The sequence below is a fragment of the Eurosta solidaginis genome, chromosome 1 (genome assembly GCF_040869045.1).
Source record: "Eurosta solidaginis isolate ZX-2024a chromosome 1, ASM4086904v1, whole genome shotgun sequence".
Classification (NCBI taxonomy): Eukaryota; Metazoa; Arthropoda; class Insecta; order Diptera; family Tephritidae; genus Eurosta; species Eurosta solidaginis.
In genome coordinates this window covers 182783681-182803246 of record NC_090319.1, presented here as the reverse complement: position 1 = coordinate 182803246, position 19566 = coordinate 182783681, and the positions used below count along the sequence as shown (strand labels likewise).

General features: G+C 39.5%; 1 long non-coding RNA gene across 1 annotated transcript; it reads left to right on the top strand.

Moving 5' to 3' along the window:
- Positions 1-10753: 10753 nt before the first annotated feature.
- Positions 10754-13514, top strand: LOC137240149 (uncharacterized). The gene is made up of 2 exons (XR_010949613.1): positions 10754-12003; positions 12066-13514. It is a non-coding gene; the product is annotated as an uncharacterized lncRNA (long non-coding RNA).
- The last annotated feature ends 6052 nt before the right edge of the window (positions 13515-19566 follow it).

Genomic DNA, 19566 nt, shown 5'->3' with positions numbered 1-19566 from the left:
ATACGAGTGTACGAGTGAATTGCCTTGTTGCTTCCTTTGCTTTAAGGGGCCCAAATCCGCTTTAACCCTTTCGCCCCTACTGGGACAATACGTCCCAGCAAACTTCAAACATGTGTATAACTTTTAATTTTTATCCAATTACGCATTGAAATGCGCCCAATAAAACCTTGAAGCCTTCTTTGATGATCAGTAACCACATTCCGTTATTATTGACAAAAATTTCCCGTTACGGAATATTTTGCACAGAAATGTCGCAAAATTTCATCACTAACGCGTTGTATTTCATTGTGAAACGTCTATCTGGTACCGTTTTTATTCCTAATATACCGCTTGCTGTAAAATTTAGGTGTGAATAAATATTATTCCTTTGAAATTGGAAAGAAATTATAATGAAAAAAGTAAGTTTTTTATATTTATAGCTCCATTGGGACATATTATCCCAATCATGCATTTGTTTGGGATAAAAATATCCCAATATTTGTTTATACCTTTAGATGTGTAAAATTGTTTGGCCCTTTTGGTATTATTGGGACTAATGCGTCCCACCTATAAATGGTATTGGGATTATATATCCCACGATAACGGTGAGGATTCAGGTATGCCAAACATCTTATATTTTAGCCATATTACAGTATTTGCTGCCGTAATGATGAAAACTCAGGGGTGAAAGGGTTAACTACCTATTCGTTTAAGTTGCGAGATTTAAATAATTTTTAAAAACGAAATTAAGTAAATTTTTTTAAATAATTATGTTCATGTTCAATTAACAGATTGTGCTAAAAAAACAGAATTTTTAAAAAGAGTTCGCTAATAACATTTAAATAGAATTGAATGATAATTGTCCGCCACCGGATTATGGTCAAAACGCATTTTCAGGTACTCCTTTGACAATTTTTGTGGTATTTTAAGAGTTTTTTTCGGTTGTAAGGAACAGGGTGAACTTTTAAAACTTCTAAAAAATTTCTTCATGGCGCCAATCAGTGCCTTTTTTTCACGCGGATACCCTGTCCATGCTTATTTTAGCTGAAAACAGTGTGCAATTTGTCTATGACAGACCAAAATTTTAAATCCCATTTTTAATAGGAAAGATTTTAACTACACACTATTTTGGTCAGCGACTACGATTACAGGCCTTTGTCTCTATATTATTTTGTGTGTTATGTACATTTGGTCTTGTAAAGTTCTTTTGTTGGTTGCAAATAAAAAGCTTTTTTGAAATCTGGGGCTCAGTTTTACATATTTGTGTTTGGTTTTTTAATGGTGTGTTCGATTTATACTGAATATTTAAGAATTCATGAGCTTATCGCCGGCTTATAAAAATTGAATATTCAATTGTTATGTTTGTTTAAGATAAACTGAAATAAAGAAACATTTAGTGGCATATTGCGATGGTACCATTTCGATAACTGCCACGTAATCGTCATCAGGAAATTTCGCAATGTTATCAAAGGTCTCACCGAGATTTGAACCGTGAATCACACCTTAAAACTGCATCTGCCTTAACCACCAGGCTATTCTGCTTGTATTTGTTTTGTTGCTTATTTCAGTTTGTCTGAATTTTACACTTACAACACATTTCAGATATTCTGTATCTATATTAGATTGTGTGTTATGTAGATTTGTTTTAGTAAAGTTGCTTTGTTTGTTGCGAATAAACTCGGGCTCAATTTTACATATTTATGTTTTTATACTCAGCTGAGCAGAGCTCACTGAGTATATTAACTTTGTTTGCATTACGGCAATCCGTAACGGCATAAACTAATCGAGACAGATATAGGCTTCTACATATCAAAATGATATGGGCGAAAAAAGAAATTTATTTAGCCATGTCCCTCCGCCCGTAAACACGATAACTTGAGTAACTTTTGAGGTATCTTGATGAAATTTGGTATGTAGGTTCCTGGGCACTCATCTCAGATCGTTATTTAAAATGAACGAAATCGGACGCCCACTTTTTCGATATCGAAAATTTCGAAAAATCCAAAAAGTGCGATAATTCATTACCAAAGACGGATAAAGCAACGCCTACTTTTGAAAGAAGATAATTTGAAAGTTTTGCCAGCCGTAATTTGGCAGTCGTTAAAGATAACATGATGAAATTCGGCACAAACGTTACTACTATTACTGTATATGTGCTAAATAAAAATTAGCAAAATCGGATAAAGAACACGCCCGCTTTAAAAAAAAATTTTTTAAGTCAAATTTTAACAAAAAATTGATTATCTTTACAGTATATAAATAAATTATGTCAACATTCAACTCGATTAATTATATGGTGCACCAAAACACAAAAATAAAAGAAAATTTCAAAATGGGCCGACGACCAGTTTGGATTTAGGAAAGGAAGATCTACCATATCCAAGCTGCGAACATGGCGAAGGAAGTGGCACAAGAGGCCGTAAGTGGCACTAGATGGCTCGAAGGCTCTAAGGAATATTGCCTTATCGTTACTTTAGATGTGAAAACTGCCTTCAACACTGCCAATTGGGCACGCTGGACCGGATAGGCATATCCCTTTACCTGCGGAGGATCATTCGCAGCTACTTTGAAGGTAGAGTGCTGTAATATGAAACGGCTGATGGAGCTGAAAAGCTTCACGTCACGGGCGGTGTTCCTCAAGGCTCCGTGCTCGGTTCACTGCTTTGGAACATTATGTATGACGGAGTATTGCGCGTCAAGGTCCCCAATGGAGTGAGAAATATCGGCATCGTGGACGATATCGCATTGGCAGTCACGGCCAAGCGCCTAGGAGAAATATGCGCCAAATCTAATGCAAGCATAGCCTATACTCATATCAAGTAGAAAGGGGGTGGAGCAGGTCACTATAAGAATCGGCTGCCATGACATCGTTGTGATAGACAGGAGGTTGTTATTCAAAACCCACGTAGAGTATGCCAATGAAAAGGTAGCAAAAACCGTAGCAGCATTATCTAGGATAATGGTAAATACAAGAGGATCAAAGAAACGACGGCATCAACTTCTTGAGTGAAAAAAAGTCAAATACTTTACGGGGCTCCTGTTTGGCACCAGGCCATGGAGTATAAACCATACTTCCGCGGGGTAAAGTCAACCTACCGCCTGTGCACGCTACGCGTCTGTAGCGCCTTTAAAACTGTCTCTGACGACGCAGCACTAATCATGACAGGAATGTGTTCTATAGACATATTATCAAAAGAAGTAGCGATGATTTATCAGGACCAAAATTCACGTGATGGAGGACGAGAGCTAAGCGTGCAGAACTGGCAGTTCAAGTGTAATGCCTCAAAAAAGGGACGCTGGGCGCACCGATGTATTCATGATATCGAGATATCGAGAAAGCACGGCGAGGTAGATTTCTACCTAACACAGTTCCTGATTGGTTACGGATGCTTTAAGGAATATCTGCACCGATTCAACCACGAGCCTATCAACATATTCCATCACTGTGTTGGCGATACAATAGAAGATGTTTACCATGTATTTTTCGAGTGTCCTCGGTTCTATAGCTCGAGATGCAAACTACGCAACATTTTTGGAGAGGATTACACTCCTGAAACAATTGTTGGATGCATGCTACAAAGCGAGGTAAAATTATCGGCGGCATGCGATGAAATAGTGGAAATAATGAAGAGTCTACGAAGTCTGGAAAGGCTCCGGCGCAGCAGCGAACATTGAACAATCGAGTTTTGTCGGTGGAGAATAAACTGGAAAGGTGGAGGGGATCGAGCTCAGCACGTATTGGATGCAAGGCCTCCGTACAATTATCGGCGTCAGAATGATAAAATTAGAAAAGACCGGAATATATTTAGGTAATTTAATAGTAAAACAGGCGACGGATTGGAGACAACACCTCTTCAACCGTGTGACCAGAGACAGTCAATATACACGTAACGACAAACCTACAAGGCCTCTCCAACTGTAGAAACAACGAGTAGGAGTGTAAACGTCTCACATGTAGTCAAGGTTTATAAACGGATTGGAGACAAGGCCTCTCCAACCGGTGGAAGTACGGGAAAGCCGTCGACACGTATTGTGGAAAAAAAAAAAAATAAAAAAATTTATTTATAGATATACATATAAAAAAAGTAAAATATAATAAAAAATGAACAAGTAAGGAAGACTAAGTTCGGGTGTAACCGAACATTACATACTCAGCTGAGAGCTTTGGAGACAAAAAAGGGAAAATCACCAAGTAGGAAAATAAACCCAGCGTAACCCTGGAATGTGTTTGTAGGGCATTGGTATCAAACGAAAGGTGTTAATGAGTATTTTAAATGGTAGTGGGCCTTATTTCTATAGGTGGACGCCTTTTCGAGATATCGCCATAAAGGTGGACCAGGGGTGACTCTTGAATGTGTTTGTACGATATGGATATCAAATTAAAGGTATTAATGAGGGTTTTAAAAGGGAGTGACCGTTAGTTGTACATGTGAAGGCGCTTTCGAAATATCGACCAAAATGTGGACCAGGGTGACCCAGAACATCATCTGTCGGGTACCGCTAATTTATTTATATATTTAATACTACGAAGAGTATTCCTGTTAAGATTCCAAGGGCTTTTGATTTCGCTCTGCAAAACTTTTTTATTTTATTCTACTTCATATGGGAGGTGTCACACCCATTTTACAAAGTTTTCTCTAAAGTTATATTTTGCGTCAATAAACCAATCGAATTACAATGTTTCATCCCTTTTCCATATTTGGTATAGAATTATGGCATTTTTTTCATTTTTCGTAATTTTCGATATCGAAAAAGTGGGCGTGGTCATAGTCGGATTTCGGCCATTTTTTATGCCAAGATAAAGTGAGTTCAGATAAGAACGTGAACTAAGTTTAGTAAAGATATATCGACTTTTGCTCAGACGACTGTGTATAAAAACTTGGTGTGGCTTCAACCGCTTTCGCCCATTTTCACAGGAAACAATTAGAGCCATAAATTCTATGCTCCCACCAAATTTCACAAGGATTGGTTAATTTTTGTTCGACTTAGGACATTAAACGTATTCTATACAAATTAAATGAAAAAGGGCGGAGCCACTCCCATTTTGAAGTTTTCTTTTATTTTTGTATTTTGTTGCACCATATAATTACTGGAGTTGAATGTTGACATAATTTACCTATATACTGTAAAGATAATCAATTTTTTGTTAACATTTGACTTTAAAAAAAAATTTTTTTTTAAAGTGGGCGTGTTCTTTATCCGATTTTTTTAATTTTTATTTAGCACATATATAGTAATAGTAGTAACGTTCCTGCCAAATTCCACCATGTTATCTTCAACGACTGCCAACTTACGGCTTGCAAAGCTTTCAAATTACCTTCTTTCAAACGTGGGCGGTGCCACGCCTATTGTCCAAAACTTTACTAATTTTCTATTCTACATCATAAGGTCAAGCCACCTACCAAGTTTCAGCGCTTTATCCGTCTTTGGTAATGAATTATCGCACTTTTTGGATTTTTCGAAATATTCAATATCGAAAAAGTGGGCGTGCTTATAGTCCGATTTCGTTCATTTTAAGTAGCGTTCTGAGATGAGTGCCGAGGAACCTACATACCAAATTTCATCAAGATACTTCAATATTTACTCAAGTTATCGTGTTTACAGACGAACGGACGGACGGACGGACGGACATGGCTAAATAAATTTCTTTTTTCGCCCAGATAATTTTGATATATAGAAGTATATATTTATATCGATTAGTTTATGCGGTTACGGATTTCCGTTATGCGAACAAAGTTAATATACTCTGTGAGCTCTGCTCAACTGAGTATAAAAGTTAAAATCGCGCTCATGTCATATTAAATTTGTTTAAGCGACTTAAACTATGAACATTTTTCGTTCGTTTGTTTCAGTAGCCATTGAGTGTGCTTGTAATTCTCAACTGGTTAGTGAAATATTCTAAAGACATAGTTTGAGTTTTTTAATTAAAATCGAGGTTCTTCGGATGGTGTGCTAATACATCAGAGCCCAGTGCTCGCCTCCATATCACCCTTTGAAGGGGTTCTTCAAATAGAAGATGAGGTGGCTCATTAGAGCGAAACCTCAGATTGCCCAACGCTCGCCCCAAATTAAATAAATAGAGGTTCTTCGGATGTTGTGCTAATACATCAGAGCCCAGTGCTCGCCTCCATATCACACTTTGAAGGGGTTCTTCAAATAGAAGATGAGGTAGCTCATTAGAGCGAAACCTCAGAGTGCCCAACGCTCGCCCCAAATTAAATAAATAGAGGTTTTTCTTGTAGAAAATGGGGTGCCAATACCTCAGAGCCGTCCCGTGCTCGCCTCTATATCACATTTTAAAGGGTTCTTCAAATAGAGGATGAGGTGGCTCAGTAGAACGAAGCCTCAGAGCCCCCAGTGCTCGCCCCCAAATTAAATAAATAAAAGGTGTACTGATGCTATGCATCCTCCCATGACTTAAACACACCAATAACACTAAAACTACCCAACTTAATAAACTGAATCCCTTAAAATAAACACAAATAAATAAATAAAGGTGTACTGATGCTATGCATCCTCCCATGACTTAAATACACCAATAACACTAAAACTACCCAACTCAATAAATGGAATACATTAAATCAAAAACCCCATAAACTCAAAACAGTCCATTAATAATAATAATTTATAAATTTAAAAAAAGGGAATGCTTGGTGGGAGTTGAACCCGCAACCCCGGGCGTTTGGTCGGGTACGTCAGCCACTGTGCCACGACTCATACGCTTACAAGCACATAAAATTACTCATTTATAACTCTTATTAAACTGCTCGCCCTCAATTGTCCAAAGCTTACACATGGTCCTTCGAGCCGGATCACTGGCTCGTATGGAAGTTTCATTAGACGACTAAGCCGTCTAAGGGGGAGTATGTTTAAGCGACTTAAACTATGAACATTTTTCGTTCGTTTGTTTCAGTAGCCATTGAGTGTGCTTGTAATTCTCAACTGGTTAGTGAAATATTCAAAAGACATAGTTTGAGTTTTTTAATTTAAATTGATGTTCTTCGGATGGTGTGCTAATACATCAGAGCCCAGTGCTCGCCTCCATATCACCCTTTGAAGGGGTTCTTCAAATAGAAGATGAGGTGGCTCATTAGAGCGAAACCTCAGAGTGCCCAACGCTCGCCCCAAATTAAATAAATAGAGGTTCTTCGGATGGTGTGCTAATACATCAGAGCCCAGTTCTCGCCTCCATATCACACTTCGAAGGGGTTCTTCAAATAGAAGATGAGGTAGCTCATTAGAGCGAAACATCAGAGTGCCCAACGCTCGCCCCAAATTAAATAAATAGAGGTTTTTCTTGTAGAAAATGGGGTGCCAATACCTCAGAGCCGTCCCGTGCTCGCCTCCATATCACATTTTAAAGGGTTCTTCAAATAGAGGATGAGGTGGCTCAGTAGAGCGAAGCCTCAGAGCCCCCAGTGCTCGCCCCCAAATTAAATAAATAAAAGGTGTACTGATGCTATGCATCCTCCCATGACTTAAACACACCAATAACACTAAAACTACCCAACTTAATAAACTGAATCCCTTAAAATAAACACAAATAAATAAATAAAGGTGTACTGATGCTATGCATCCTCCCATGACTTAAATACACCAATAACACTAAAACTACCCAACTCAATAAATGGAATACATTAAATCAAAAACCCCATAAACTCAATACAGTCCATTAATAATAATAATTTATAAATTTAAAAAAAGGGAATGCTTGGCGGGAGTTGAACCCGCAACCCCGGGCGTTTGGTCGGGTACGTCAGCCACTGTGCCACGACTCATACGCTTACAAGCACATAAAATTACTCATTTATAACTCTTATTAAACTGCTCGCCCTCAATTGCCGAAAGCTTACACAAAATTTAAAATACGTTTTTAGAGATAAAATAGCTGAACAAATGCGTGGTGGCAACGGCGCGCACCCACGAATTTGTTAAATAATAGTTAATGCGAAAGAGGGGGAAGAAAATAAAAACACCAAAAGGATTTCGTATTAATAAAAAGAATTCACAAAGTGCTTTTATTTATATAAATACAACAAGTGTTAAGAAAAGGTTTAACAAATGTTGTGGAAAATGATATATATGTGATAATAATTTTGAAAAGTTGAACTTACGTGAACGGGCGACTACGTGTTCCTTTGCTGGCTGCTGGATTAAAAGAGGACGAGACTCTTTTCCACATGAGCCGATGAACCCACGATACAGCCACTTCGTTGGGTTTCCCGGCAACAAAGTTGCTGTACCACGGGCTCACAGCGGTAAACATCTAAGATACATACGTACTACAACTCACACATGCCTGTGTGTATAGTGATCACAAGAATATGCGGGTGGTAGTAGCGAAGAAAATAAACAAAGAAAGTTATGTTACGAGGGGGGGAGATATATTTAGGCCTGTGGCCTAAACATACCGACCCCCTTGCCGTAAGCAACAAAGAAAAAAAATGAAAAGGAAAAAAAAGGAATGACACGTGATCGCACGTCCAGTAAGGCGTTATGTCGATGTGCAGATGCGGACTGCAAGAACTGCACGTCGCACGATGGACTCCGTGTCTCGTTGTCCTGAGAAGAAAAAGAAAAGATGTTATTAAATACACGTACGTGGTTTTAAATTCCGTGCTGTAATTACTTATTTTTATGAAACAACTCATATTTTTGGCAGGCTCCTGAGACTACCAGCCCGAATACGGTTGGTTGGGTCAGGAGACCGCCAACTGTTGTTGCTGGCGTTCCGCTCACCATCAGTTCGGCGTATAGGTCAGCGCCGAGTGTAAGACGAACTGGCGATGAGCGGTAGAACTGCGGATCTGCAAGCCGCATAAATTCGAACGGAACGGCAACCTTTGGATCCACATTGGATGGCGGACTCAACCGATAGTGGCCGTTGACCACGGCGGCTTGGGTAGTGACATGAGTCGTTGACCCAAACTTGCCGCGCAGAATAAGTGTGCATTGCCCTGGTCCTTGGCGCTCTAACTGCAAATCGCGTACCAGCTCTGCATCGACGATGGTGCTGGCGGCGCAGGGATCAATGATGGCACGAACCAGATGTAGGTGCCCACGCGATTCGACGCGTACGATGGCCGTCGGCGCAATGGGCACGAAAGACCGCATGATGGGCGCTGGAGTGGCTGGGAGTAGCCGGCCGGTTCGGAAGCCTTCCGGTGTACCACGCGATAGTGCCTTTTTATCTAGGGCGTCAGAAGTGTATGGCGTTGATTTCTTTCGCCGCTGAGGTCTTCCGCGTTTGGATGACTCGGTCGTGCCACCTTGGAGTCCGATGTCGCGGTGCCGCCAGTTGTCACGGTCATTTCGACGTTTATTTGCTTTCGCCGCGGTTCTCTCATGCTGTAACAGCGGCCGGAAACTGCGCATGCCATGGTTGACCGTTGACGGTCTTGTTGTCTCTGTTTTGCCTTTTTCTTCCTCCGCCTTTGCTCTCTCCTCCATTTCTTCTTCTTCAACCTGCTGAGCCCAGGACTTTGTCGGCCCCATTAGGTGGATTGACAACGTGTCATCGGACGGGCTGTCGTCGCCAATGGTTATTGCATCATCGCGTTCAGAAAGACGCTCATCTAGATGGAGCGTGGTGTGGTGCTTCTGCTGGCACCGTTTGCAGCGATATTTGCTATTGCACTTGTCCACGCGATGAAAGGGCGACAGACAATTGGGACAGTATTTGTGCAGCAGCACGGCCCGCAACCTCTCCTCCGGGGATTTTTTCCTGTAGTCGGCACAGAGTCGGAGACTATGGTCCCTGCCGCAGAGCTTGCACGCGACGTCGAAACGCTTTGCGCCTCCCTCTGCCTTGGCCAATAAGGTTTGGTAACGGGTCATGATCTGAAAGAATATTGGTATCATTGATCATGCCCGAATTGAGGTTGGCGGAATGTTGTTTGGGTGGCGTAAGCCAAAAAAATATCATCTCTCATATATTTTCGCAAGAGAAAAAAAAACATTTTATTGAAATAAAAATTAAGGGCCATAAGTAAATACGAAGAAAAAACGGATTTAGCACGCATCCATACGATGTGGCTGGTGCTTTAGCGCCTCTAGTACATCCCTGCAAAAACGCTCTCGTCACTCCACGTCATTTGACTAGTCATTTTACGGTCATAGGTTATATTCCTAGTCACATTTGCATGGGCGTGATCATGGTCCAACTATATACAGGTTCTGTGACAAAATTTTTGTAGGGATTTTATAATTTATTTTATGTCGGTAGATGTCGCCGAAGTAGTCCTAAAGATTTATTTTTTGGTTTGTGGTGAACTTTGTTTTCACGGCAAGTGGCCTGCCACCACACGGAACGGTTCGAAACCTGGCTGAAAAGGTATTACAGAGTTGCACTTCCACCATTCAACATTATTTTTGACGTGTATTGTCGATAATGTTGAATTAGGTATTTTAAATCTCGACCAGATGAATGATTGGCCGAGATATGTAATACGCGACATGTGTGGCGTGTTGTGCTCGATATGTCGTGCGGCATGTAATGCGTGACGTGTAGTGCGGCGTGTAGTGCCTGACGTGTAGTGCGCGAGATGCTTGCGCATGAGGCCTTACGTTTGTATTGCAATAATCATTGACAGTCAAGCATTAAATGTAGAGATTTTTACATCTGCTACGCTTTTCCATTTCCTGAATGGAAAAAAAATGTCATTGATTTAAAACACGCGGTGAGTATAGTTACCGTTCGTATAGTAAAATTTGTTAATTTTAACCTTATTTATTTCTTTTCATTAATCACTTTGCTTTTGCATTTTCAGGTTAAAATATTGCAATGAACAGTCATGTTACCTTAAAATACCTCCTACGCTACTACCGGCGGTGCACTTAATTGCAAATTAAATGAACATTGGTAACTTGGCGAAGGTGGACCTGTGTTCGATGCCGATTTGGCACGCTTTAGACCGATAAACCAATACGACTTGAAGTATGTGCATAAAGATCTATTAATGGGTAATTCCGCTATGAGCTACTCCCATGAAAACAAGAAATCCGAAAACGAAATCGTTTTGGCCACGAATTCTAATAGTATTTGTATAACAAATGTGAGCAAACATCCGTCATATTAGATGTAATAAATCGTTTGCCTACCCTTTCATAAGTTGTGTTAACAAAAGTTGTACAAGAACAGTGTCCGGTGAAATTAGTATAATAAAATAGTGATTCAATTAAGCTCACTATATTGTGGAATAATTTCATTTTGCTACATGCAAACTGCATCATAATCGGCCATATATAGAATCGACAACAAAATAGCAACAACTACATTAGCAAGTATCGACGATCAGCCGACGGTGTTTATATGTTTGCATTGGCTGCTGCCATTTTTTAGTGCGTATATTGTTGTTAATGGTCGCCTTGTGTGTTGTTCGTTGTTCGGTAGCTCGACATTTCAGGTTGAGGAAAAAATCAACTTTCTTGAATTGTACTACAGAAGATGGCTGACCACACCTAAACACCATAACGTAGACGTTTTCAAAAAATATAGGGGGACCATATTAACCTTATATTTATGTTTATGTTTTCAATATCTTTACGTACTATTCAATTGAAAGGTGTGCTACTAACAAAGGTGTGCTACTGACAAAGTGACCAATCGTGCGGATGATAATGCAACAGCAAAGACTTACATACGCCCAACAACTGTAGCTTCTGCAACTGCAGTTCCCAAAGCTTTTAGCGAATGTTATACCATGTTGCAGCAACAAGGACAACAACAAGAAACTGGATAATAAAGTTGTCAGTGGCGGAGGTGAGGGAGTAGTCACCTCAGCCCAAACTAACCGCACCACTACTGCAGCGGCGCTAGTACGACAATTTCCTGATATAAGCTGGCGTTTTGATGGCCCAATATTCTTCAAAGCCTCAACCTAGTTTAGGTCGGACCATTTCCGAAAATGTCAGCACTGGATTTGGCTGGCATATTAAATGGCAAACGACGTCTTGAATGGACAAGAGAATGGTTGAAAAGAGAACCAAACTGAGTTTCTGAGCAAAGAAAACCTGCGTCAAGAGGTACACTTCGTAGCATTGAGATATATCATTTTAATTGTTTCTTCACTATAACTGAAAAACAGTTTCGATTTTAGGTATCTAATTTATCGCCGGTTATAAGTTCCTATGAACCACATAGAAAACAGAAATCGTTTAGCGCCGAGGAGAGAATCGCAATAGCATTAAAGTATTTGGCAACGGGTGAAGTGCATTCATGTCGTGAATATTGCTCCGTGGCTCGAAACCTGTGATACTAAAAATGAAAGCTAATGTATGCCTCAACATATATGAATTACTCAAGGACCTATTTGTGTCACTACCAAAGACTGATGAACAATGGCAAAATGTGGCTAACGAATTCCAACGAAATCTCTGTATGGCAAATAGTGCTGGACATCTGGCAATGCAAGAAATCAAGTTCCATTCAACGTCACGTGCGGAGGAACAAATGGACTATATCACGCGGGTGCTTTCGACGAAATATATGAAAACTCAACAATCAGAAATATGCTTGAAACGTATAAAGTTAAACTTCCAGTGAGTAATGAGGCACAAGATGGCGTAGGACAATCCTATTATTTTGCAAGTAAGTGTGGATTACCATTGAAGCCTTGCCTCCTGAGCGGAACAACAGATGTGCCAAATGACTCGCGGGTTATCTATAGTAATATTATGAGTTTGGTTAATAGACATGCACAGCAGATGAGGGCTTAAATATGGGCTTATTAAGAGTTTTTCGCAGAGGCAATGATGATTTACGTGGATATTCCGTATTTTTGAATTTTTTGTTGACAACCGAGGGTACAGAAATATTTTTGGTTTTAATAAATTCATCTAAACTCAAATCCATGTCCCTTGCGTGCGTATTCCTTAATCCTTTAAATTTGAAGGCAATAAATGAATCTCTAATCACGGAATTTGCCTTCCAATTTGTTGAAAAGGAGATAAATTTTTTTGGCTCCGTGTGCGTCAACGTAAAAAAAAAGCATACTTAGTTAATAAAAACAGAACAAGTTAGAACTGGTCCAGTTGGAGTGTTAGAAACGACAAGGATTATAGCGTGGTGAATTGTTTAAGTGATATATGTGTGAATGTCTCTCAAATAAGTTTCGAGCTTGGAACGCGTTCATGCATTACTCTTATTCTAACCAAGACTGCATGCCAAGTGAAATTAATTTATGTTTAAACGATTTATTGTGCTTTTGACTAAACATGTACGAACATCTTTAGACTATTTTACATCATTCGTTGTTCTGCTCGATTTTTCCACGTTCAACCAATTTATAAGACAGTTGTGGTTGGAAGTCTGAATCCGATTCGGTTAAAGCATCCTTTAGTTCTTATGCATTATATTTTTATTGGGAGTAATTCAATTGAAAATATGAAGATAAAGATAAAGTTTAAGCATATTCGAGCAGTTATATGAAAAATTCTTCCATAAATAACATGTGTACAACGTTGTTTGGTAACTTAAGCGGCTAAGAATAAAATTCTCATTTTCGACTTGTAAAAATAAAATCATTTTTCGTACAGTTGCCATAAGCGCTGTCGAGCGTTTCTGGCATACTAGGTAGTTTATTTGATGAGAATTTTCTGATGAGGTTACCTTTCGCAATTGGGGGAGAAATATTGCGCTGACAACATGAAAGTTTGCATACAATAATGCAGGTTTCAAAGAGCTTATACGGAAATTTTCATTGACGACCTTTAAGTTGTCGATACACCATCATAAACCTATACGTTAGCACAATTTTTGGCTATATTTCGTATGGTCTTAAGAGGGACGATAAAATTGTGGACAAGCAGTTTAACAGTTCGGCTAACAGCGACACTCTTGGTGGTGGCGTATGGCAGCAAGGCGCAGCGAAATTGGGCTAAGGAGTCTATATTACAACGACTATTTATTCAATGGACGGTTCATTTGGATAAAATAAGGTATTTTACAAATCAATTTGATATATATATTAGATATATACCTACGCCTATATTCGTAAAAAAAATAATCAGAGCAACTTTACATTAGCTTCTTTGTTGTTCAAAAGATAAAGCGTCTTTCGCAGATATTGCCGAACTTTTCTTTAACTCGCATAATTCCGCCCACTCTTTTGGATGTTTTTTTTTACGATGTGAATGCATATGTGCATTTGATTAAAATGTTTGTGGACAGAAACTACAGGTATACAACACCTCTCCAGTATGGGTAGCCATATGCTCTTTAAAATCGGTGGGCGGTTTAAAGCTTTGTTGTACAATTTGCGTATATGTTTTCCTTGTAGAGAATACGTATATTTGATGTGGCTCTTATGAGCTTGTAATGGTAGCGCTTCGCCTGCCACATCCTGGGTTCACGCCCCGTGCTAAGCAACATCAACTTTTTAGAAACAAGTTTGTTCCATTAGACGAAAATTTTTCTAAGCGGGGCCGCCCCTCGGCAGTGTTTGGCAAGCAATACCATAGTAAAAATTACTTAACATTTGATAAGACCCGAATCCTCATATATTTTTTTAAACCTTTCCTGGTTAGATCGGTTTTAAAACAATTGCACCAAACTACTGAATATGTTCTACGCGACTTTATGCCTCAGTGACTGTGTCATATCATTTTTTACAAAGTGAATTTTTTATGAGTAATGCATGTAATCGCACATCACTTTTTATCCAAATAAATATAATTTTAGGGCTTTAATGTGTAACTGTTGTGTACGGTTGGAGGAGCGATCTTGCGTTCTATAGGAGTGGCTTTGCGCGTTGTTGGGGTTAACCTATGTGGTGAAGTCTTAGGCTTAATTTTTGCTGGACTTACTGCACTCTTGGGAATGGTTTTCAATATTTTGTTTTTCGTCTAATTTCTTTTCAAATGACTCAACTAATTCCTTACGTAAAGGTCTTTCCTGTTCCGGTAGACGACATTGCATTTCAAACTTATATAACAGCTTTATTAGAACAGCAACTAGGTATAAAGCTAAGCTGGATAATGAAGGGCTTGTCAGTGATAGTTTGTTTCTATGTCCTTTTAAAAAACATAACTTTAAATACAATATATAATCAAAAGAAGCAAGATCCCTCAAACTTAAACGATTTAAGTTGTGGCCGCAATATGCCAAATATGGTAAACACGCAAAGGAAAAGAACTTTGAGGGATTTCGCAATACGCAAGGAAACTTTTCTTCGGCTGTTATGAATTTCTAGAACACCGAAGAAAATCTCCATGCACATTAGCCAAATTCCTTTTTGTAGAATCGATATCTGCGTAATTTGACAGAGTTTCGATGGATTTTGGGGGGTGTACTTGCTGCTTAAATTGTATTCTGGGGCAGATAGTTTATCTGCGTTAGGGTATGTTGGCCTCGTTCGGGGGAACGAGAGCTGGGTTATCGGATGTGTTGGCCTCGTTCGGGGGAACGAGAGCTGGGTTATTTGGATTAGAGGAATGTGGACTATTAAAGTTCATTTTCCTCGTCGTTGGGCGGAAGTAGTACCAATTTCGCGATTGGTCTCGTAATCTGTCCTTTAATTGTATTGACGTCAACAACACGTACACGGTTATCGGAACCTGGGTGAGTGTTGACGATTCTCCCCATTCTCCACTCGTTTGGTTGTAGGTTGTCCTCCTTTATGACCACTAGGTCCCCGGGTTTTACGTTGGATTGTGGATGTTTCCACTTATACCGTTTCTGGATTTCGATGAGATATTCCGATTTCCATCTTTTGCAAAAGGTTTGATGAAGGGCTTTCATCTTTTGCCATCGGTTTACAATGCAGGCAGGGTTTTCACTACAGTCGAGTTCAGGTGGAGCTAAAAGATGCCCACCTACGAGAAAATGGCCTGGAGTAAGCGGCTCCAGGTCGGAAGGGTCGTTGGATGAGGGACTTATAGGTCTCGAGTTGAGGCAGGCCTCAATTCGACATAAGAGGGTTGTAAACTCTTCGAGAGTATATTTATGATCGGACGCGATCTTTTTAAAGTGGGTCTTAAAATTTTTACCCCCGCTTCCCACAAACCTTCCATGTATTGGCGGTTTAAAATGCCATTCTATAATGTGATGGCTATATTTAGTCAACGTTCCGTCCCTTGCTTCACGCAGAAATGCTTTAAACTCGGATCGTAAAGATCGAGAAGCTCCGACAAAGTTAGTACCATTGTCGGAGTAAACGTTTTTCGGACAGCCTCGTCTGGATACGAATCTGGCGAAGGCAGCTAGGAAGGAGCCGGTACTAAGATCGTTTGTCGGTTCTAGATGGATGGCTTTCGTCGAAAAGCAGACAAACAGGCAAACGTATCCTTTTGAAATTCGACATCCCCTCCCTCGGTAGGATTTTATATCAAATGGTCCCGCGAAATCTACCCCAGTGTTAGTGAAGGCCTTAGTAAAGGTGGTGCGCTCTTTCGGAAGGATCCCCATAAGTTGCGTTTGCGTCCGCTTCCTGTAAATAGTGCAGACTTTACAGTTGTGGATAACCGCCCTTATCATGACTTTAACGCGTGGGATCCAGTACTGAGTGCGGATATGACGTAGCATCAGCTGGCTCCCTCCATGCAGGGTGGTCTCATGAGAGGATTGGACTATAAGTCTGGATAACCTGCAGGTATAAGGAAGAATAATGGGATGACTTTCATTATGGGATATGTCTTTCGATGCCCCAGTCCGCCCCCCAGTTCGAATGATGCCTTCGTCATCTATATATGGGTTCAGGGGTAAAATCTCACTCTTCCCATTTATTAGTTTTCCTGACTTCAAATTTGCGTACTCTTCTTGATAATGTTGCCTCTGGCATATTGTTATCAATCTTCGTGTTGTTTTTTCTATTTCGTCAGGAGCTATTGAATGAGAATCCCTTTTAAAAGAGGCTATAGTTGTTGGGTGCGTATTCTGGAAAAACCAAAGAATATAGGATATAACCCGCAAAGCCCTCGGTAGATCGGAAAACCTATCCAGAATATCAAAGTTATTTTTGACCGAAGTTGTATGAACTTTCACCCTCTTTTCCTCCATATTCGTATTGTAATTTTCTTCTTGTGTCGGCCAATTTTCGTTGTCTTCTTGTAACCAAGAAGGTCCCTGCCACCACAAAGAATTGTCGATTAGATCCGAAGCGAGGAGGCCTCTGCTCGCCAAATCTGCAGGGTTTGACGTCAGGCACTACACGTCACGCATTACATGCCGCACGACATATCGAGCACAACACGCCACACATGTCGCGTATTACATATCTCGGCCAATCATTCATCTGGTCGAGATTTAAAATACCTAATTCAACATTATCGACAATACACGTCAAAAATAATGTTGAATGGTGGAAGTGCAACTCTGTAATACCTTTTCAGCCAGGTTTCGAACCGTTCCGTGTGGTGGCAGGCCACTTGTCGTGAAAACAAAGTTCACCACAAACCAAAAAATAAATCTTTAGGACTACTTCGGCGACATCTACCGACATAAAATAAATTATAAAATCCCTACAAAAATTTGGTCACAAAACCTGTATATAGTTGAACCATGATCACGCCCATGCAAATGTGACTAGGAATATAACCTATGACCGTAAAATGACTAGTCAAATGACGTGGAGTGACGAGAGCGTTTTTGCAGGGATGTACTAGAGGCGCTAAAGCACCAGCCACATCGTATGATAAATGATATATATGTGATAATAATTTTGAAAAGTTGAACTTACGTGAACGGGCGACTACGTGTTCCTTTGCTGGCTGCTGGATTAAAAGAGGACGAGACTCTTTTCCACATGAGCCGATGAACCCACGATACAGCCACTTCGTTGGGTTTCCCGGCAACAAAGTTGCTGTACCACGGGCTCAGAGCGGTAAACATCTAAGATACATACGTACTTCCACTCACACATGCCTGTGTGTATAGTGATCACAAGAATATGCGGGTGGTAGTAACGAAGAAAATTGACAAAGAAAGTTATGTTACGAGGGGGGGGGGGGGGGAGATATATTTAGGCCTGTGGCCTAAACAATAGCGTTTAAGTGGACTATAACAGACTTGAAATAATACTTAATTTAGAACCATGTTTAAAAAAATAAAACTCTATTTTATTTCGACTATGACCACTGGCCAGAATGTCTCAATTGTGTAGTAAGTGTAAAAATGAAATAAACTGAAACAAGCAGGAAAACAAATACAAGCAGGATATCCTAGTGGTTAAGGGAACTGCAGTTTCACCATGAGATTCATGATAACGTTACAAAATTGCCTGATGACGATTACGTGGCTATGTTCGAAATGGTACCATCGCAATAAGCCAGTAAATGTTTCTTTCTTTTCAGTTTAACTTAAGCAAACGTAATAATTGAATATACAATTATTATAAGCCGTTGCTAAGCTCATGAATTCTTAAATATCAAGTATAAAAAGAACACACCATTAAACAAACAAACATAAATATGTAAAACTGAGCCCGAATTTACAAAAAAGCTTTTTATTGGCAACGAACAAAGGAACTTTATAAAAACAAATCTACTAACACACAAATTAATATAAGGGAGAATGACTCAATTGTGTTGTTAGTGTAAAAGTAAGATAAACTGAAATAAGCAGGAAAACAAATACAAGCAGGATAGCCTAGTGGTTAAGGCAACTTCAGTTTCACGGTGTGATTTGTGATAATATTACGAAATTGCCTGATGATGATTACGTGGCTGTTTTCGAAATGGTACCATCACAATATGCCATCAAATGTTTATTTTCTTTCAGTTTATCGAAAACAAACATAATAATTGAATATTCAATTATTATAAGCCGGTGTTAAGCTCATGAATTCTTAAATATTAAGTATAAATCGAACACGCTCTTAAAGAAACAAACATTACGTGGCTGTTTTCGAAATGGTACCATCACAATATGCCAGCAAATGTTTATTTTCTTTAAGTGTATCGTAAACAAACATAATAATTGAATATTCAATTGACAAGCGTAATCCCCTTGAATTACCCAATGCAAGGTAAACATGCAAATAGTTATACTCGTAAACCAAATAAATAGTCGCGTTTTAACTATTTATACATAGCTTTCACCAATTGTATAGAATAAATAAGCCGGCGTTCAAATATTTGTTGGATGTATTGCACAGTGGTCTGCCAGTGGCACGTAAACGTTTTGCAATACACACAGTCGTAAAGCTTTCAGCTGCTCTAAGATTTTTTGGTGAAGGGCCATACCAAAAAGGAGTAAGGAGGCAAGTGGATGTTGGCTTATTGCAGTCAAGTTTTAGCCTCGTCTTGTCTGAAGTATTGAATGTTTTTGAGGAGTGCCCTTGCAATCAGTGGATAAAATGGCTTACTAAAGACGAAATGCGTGAAATCGCTTTGGATTTTCATCAACAATTTAATATCCCAGCCATTATTGGCTGCATAGATGGCACACACGTTAGAATTATAGGTCCTAGGAATAATAAACACTTATATTATAACAGAAAGGGTTACTATAGTATGAATGTTTTGCTGGTAGATTGGTAAAATTTGTGTATGCTTTTACGCATGTTAATAATTTTATCTGCAGGTATGTGATAACAAAATGGCAATAAGATACGTCGATGCTACACACGCTGGAGCCTACCCATTAAGTTG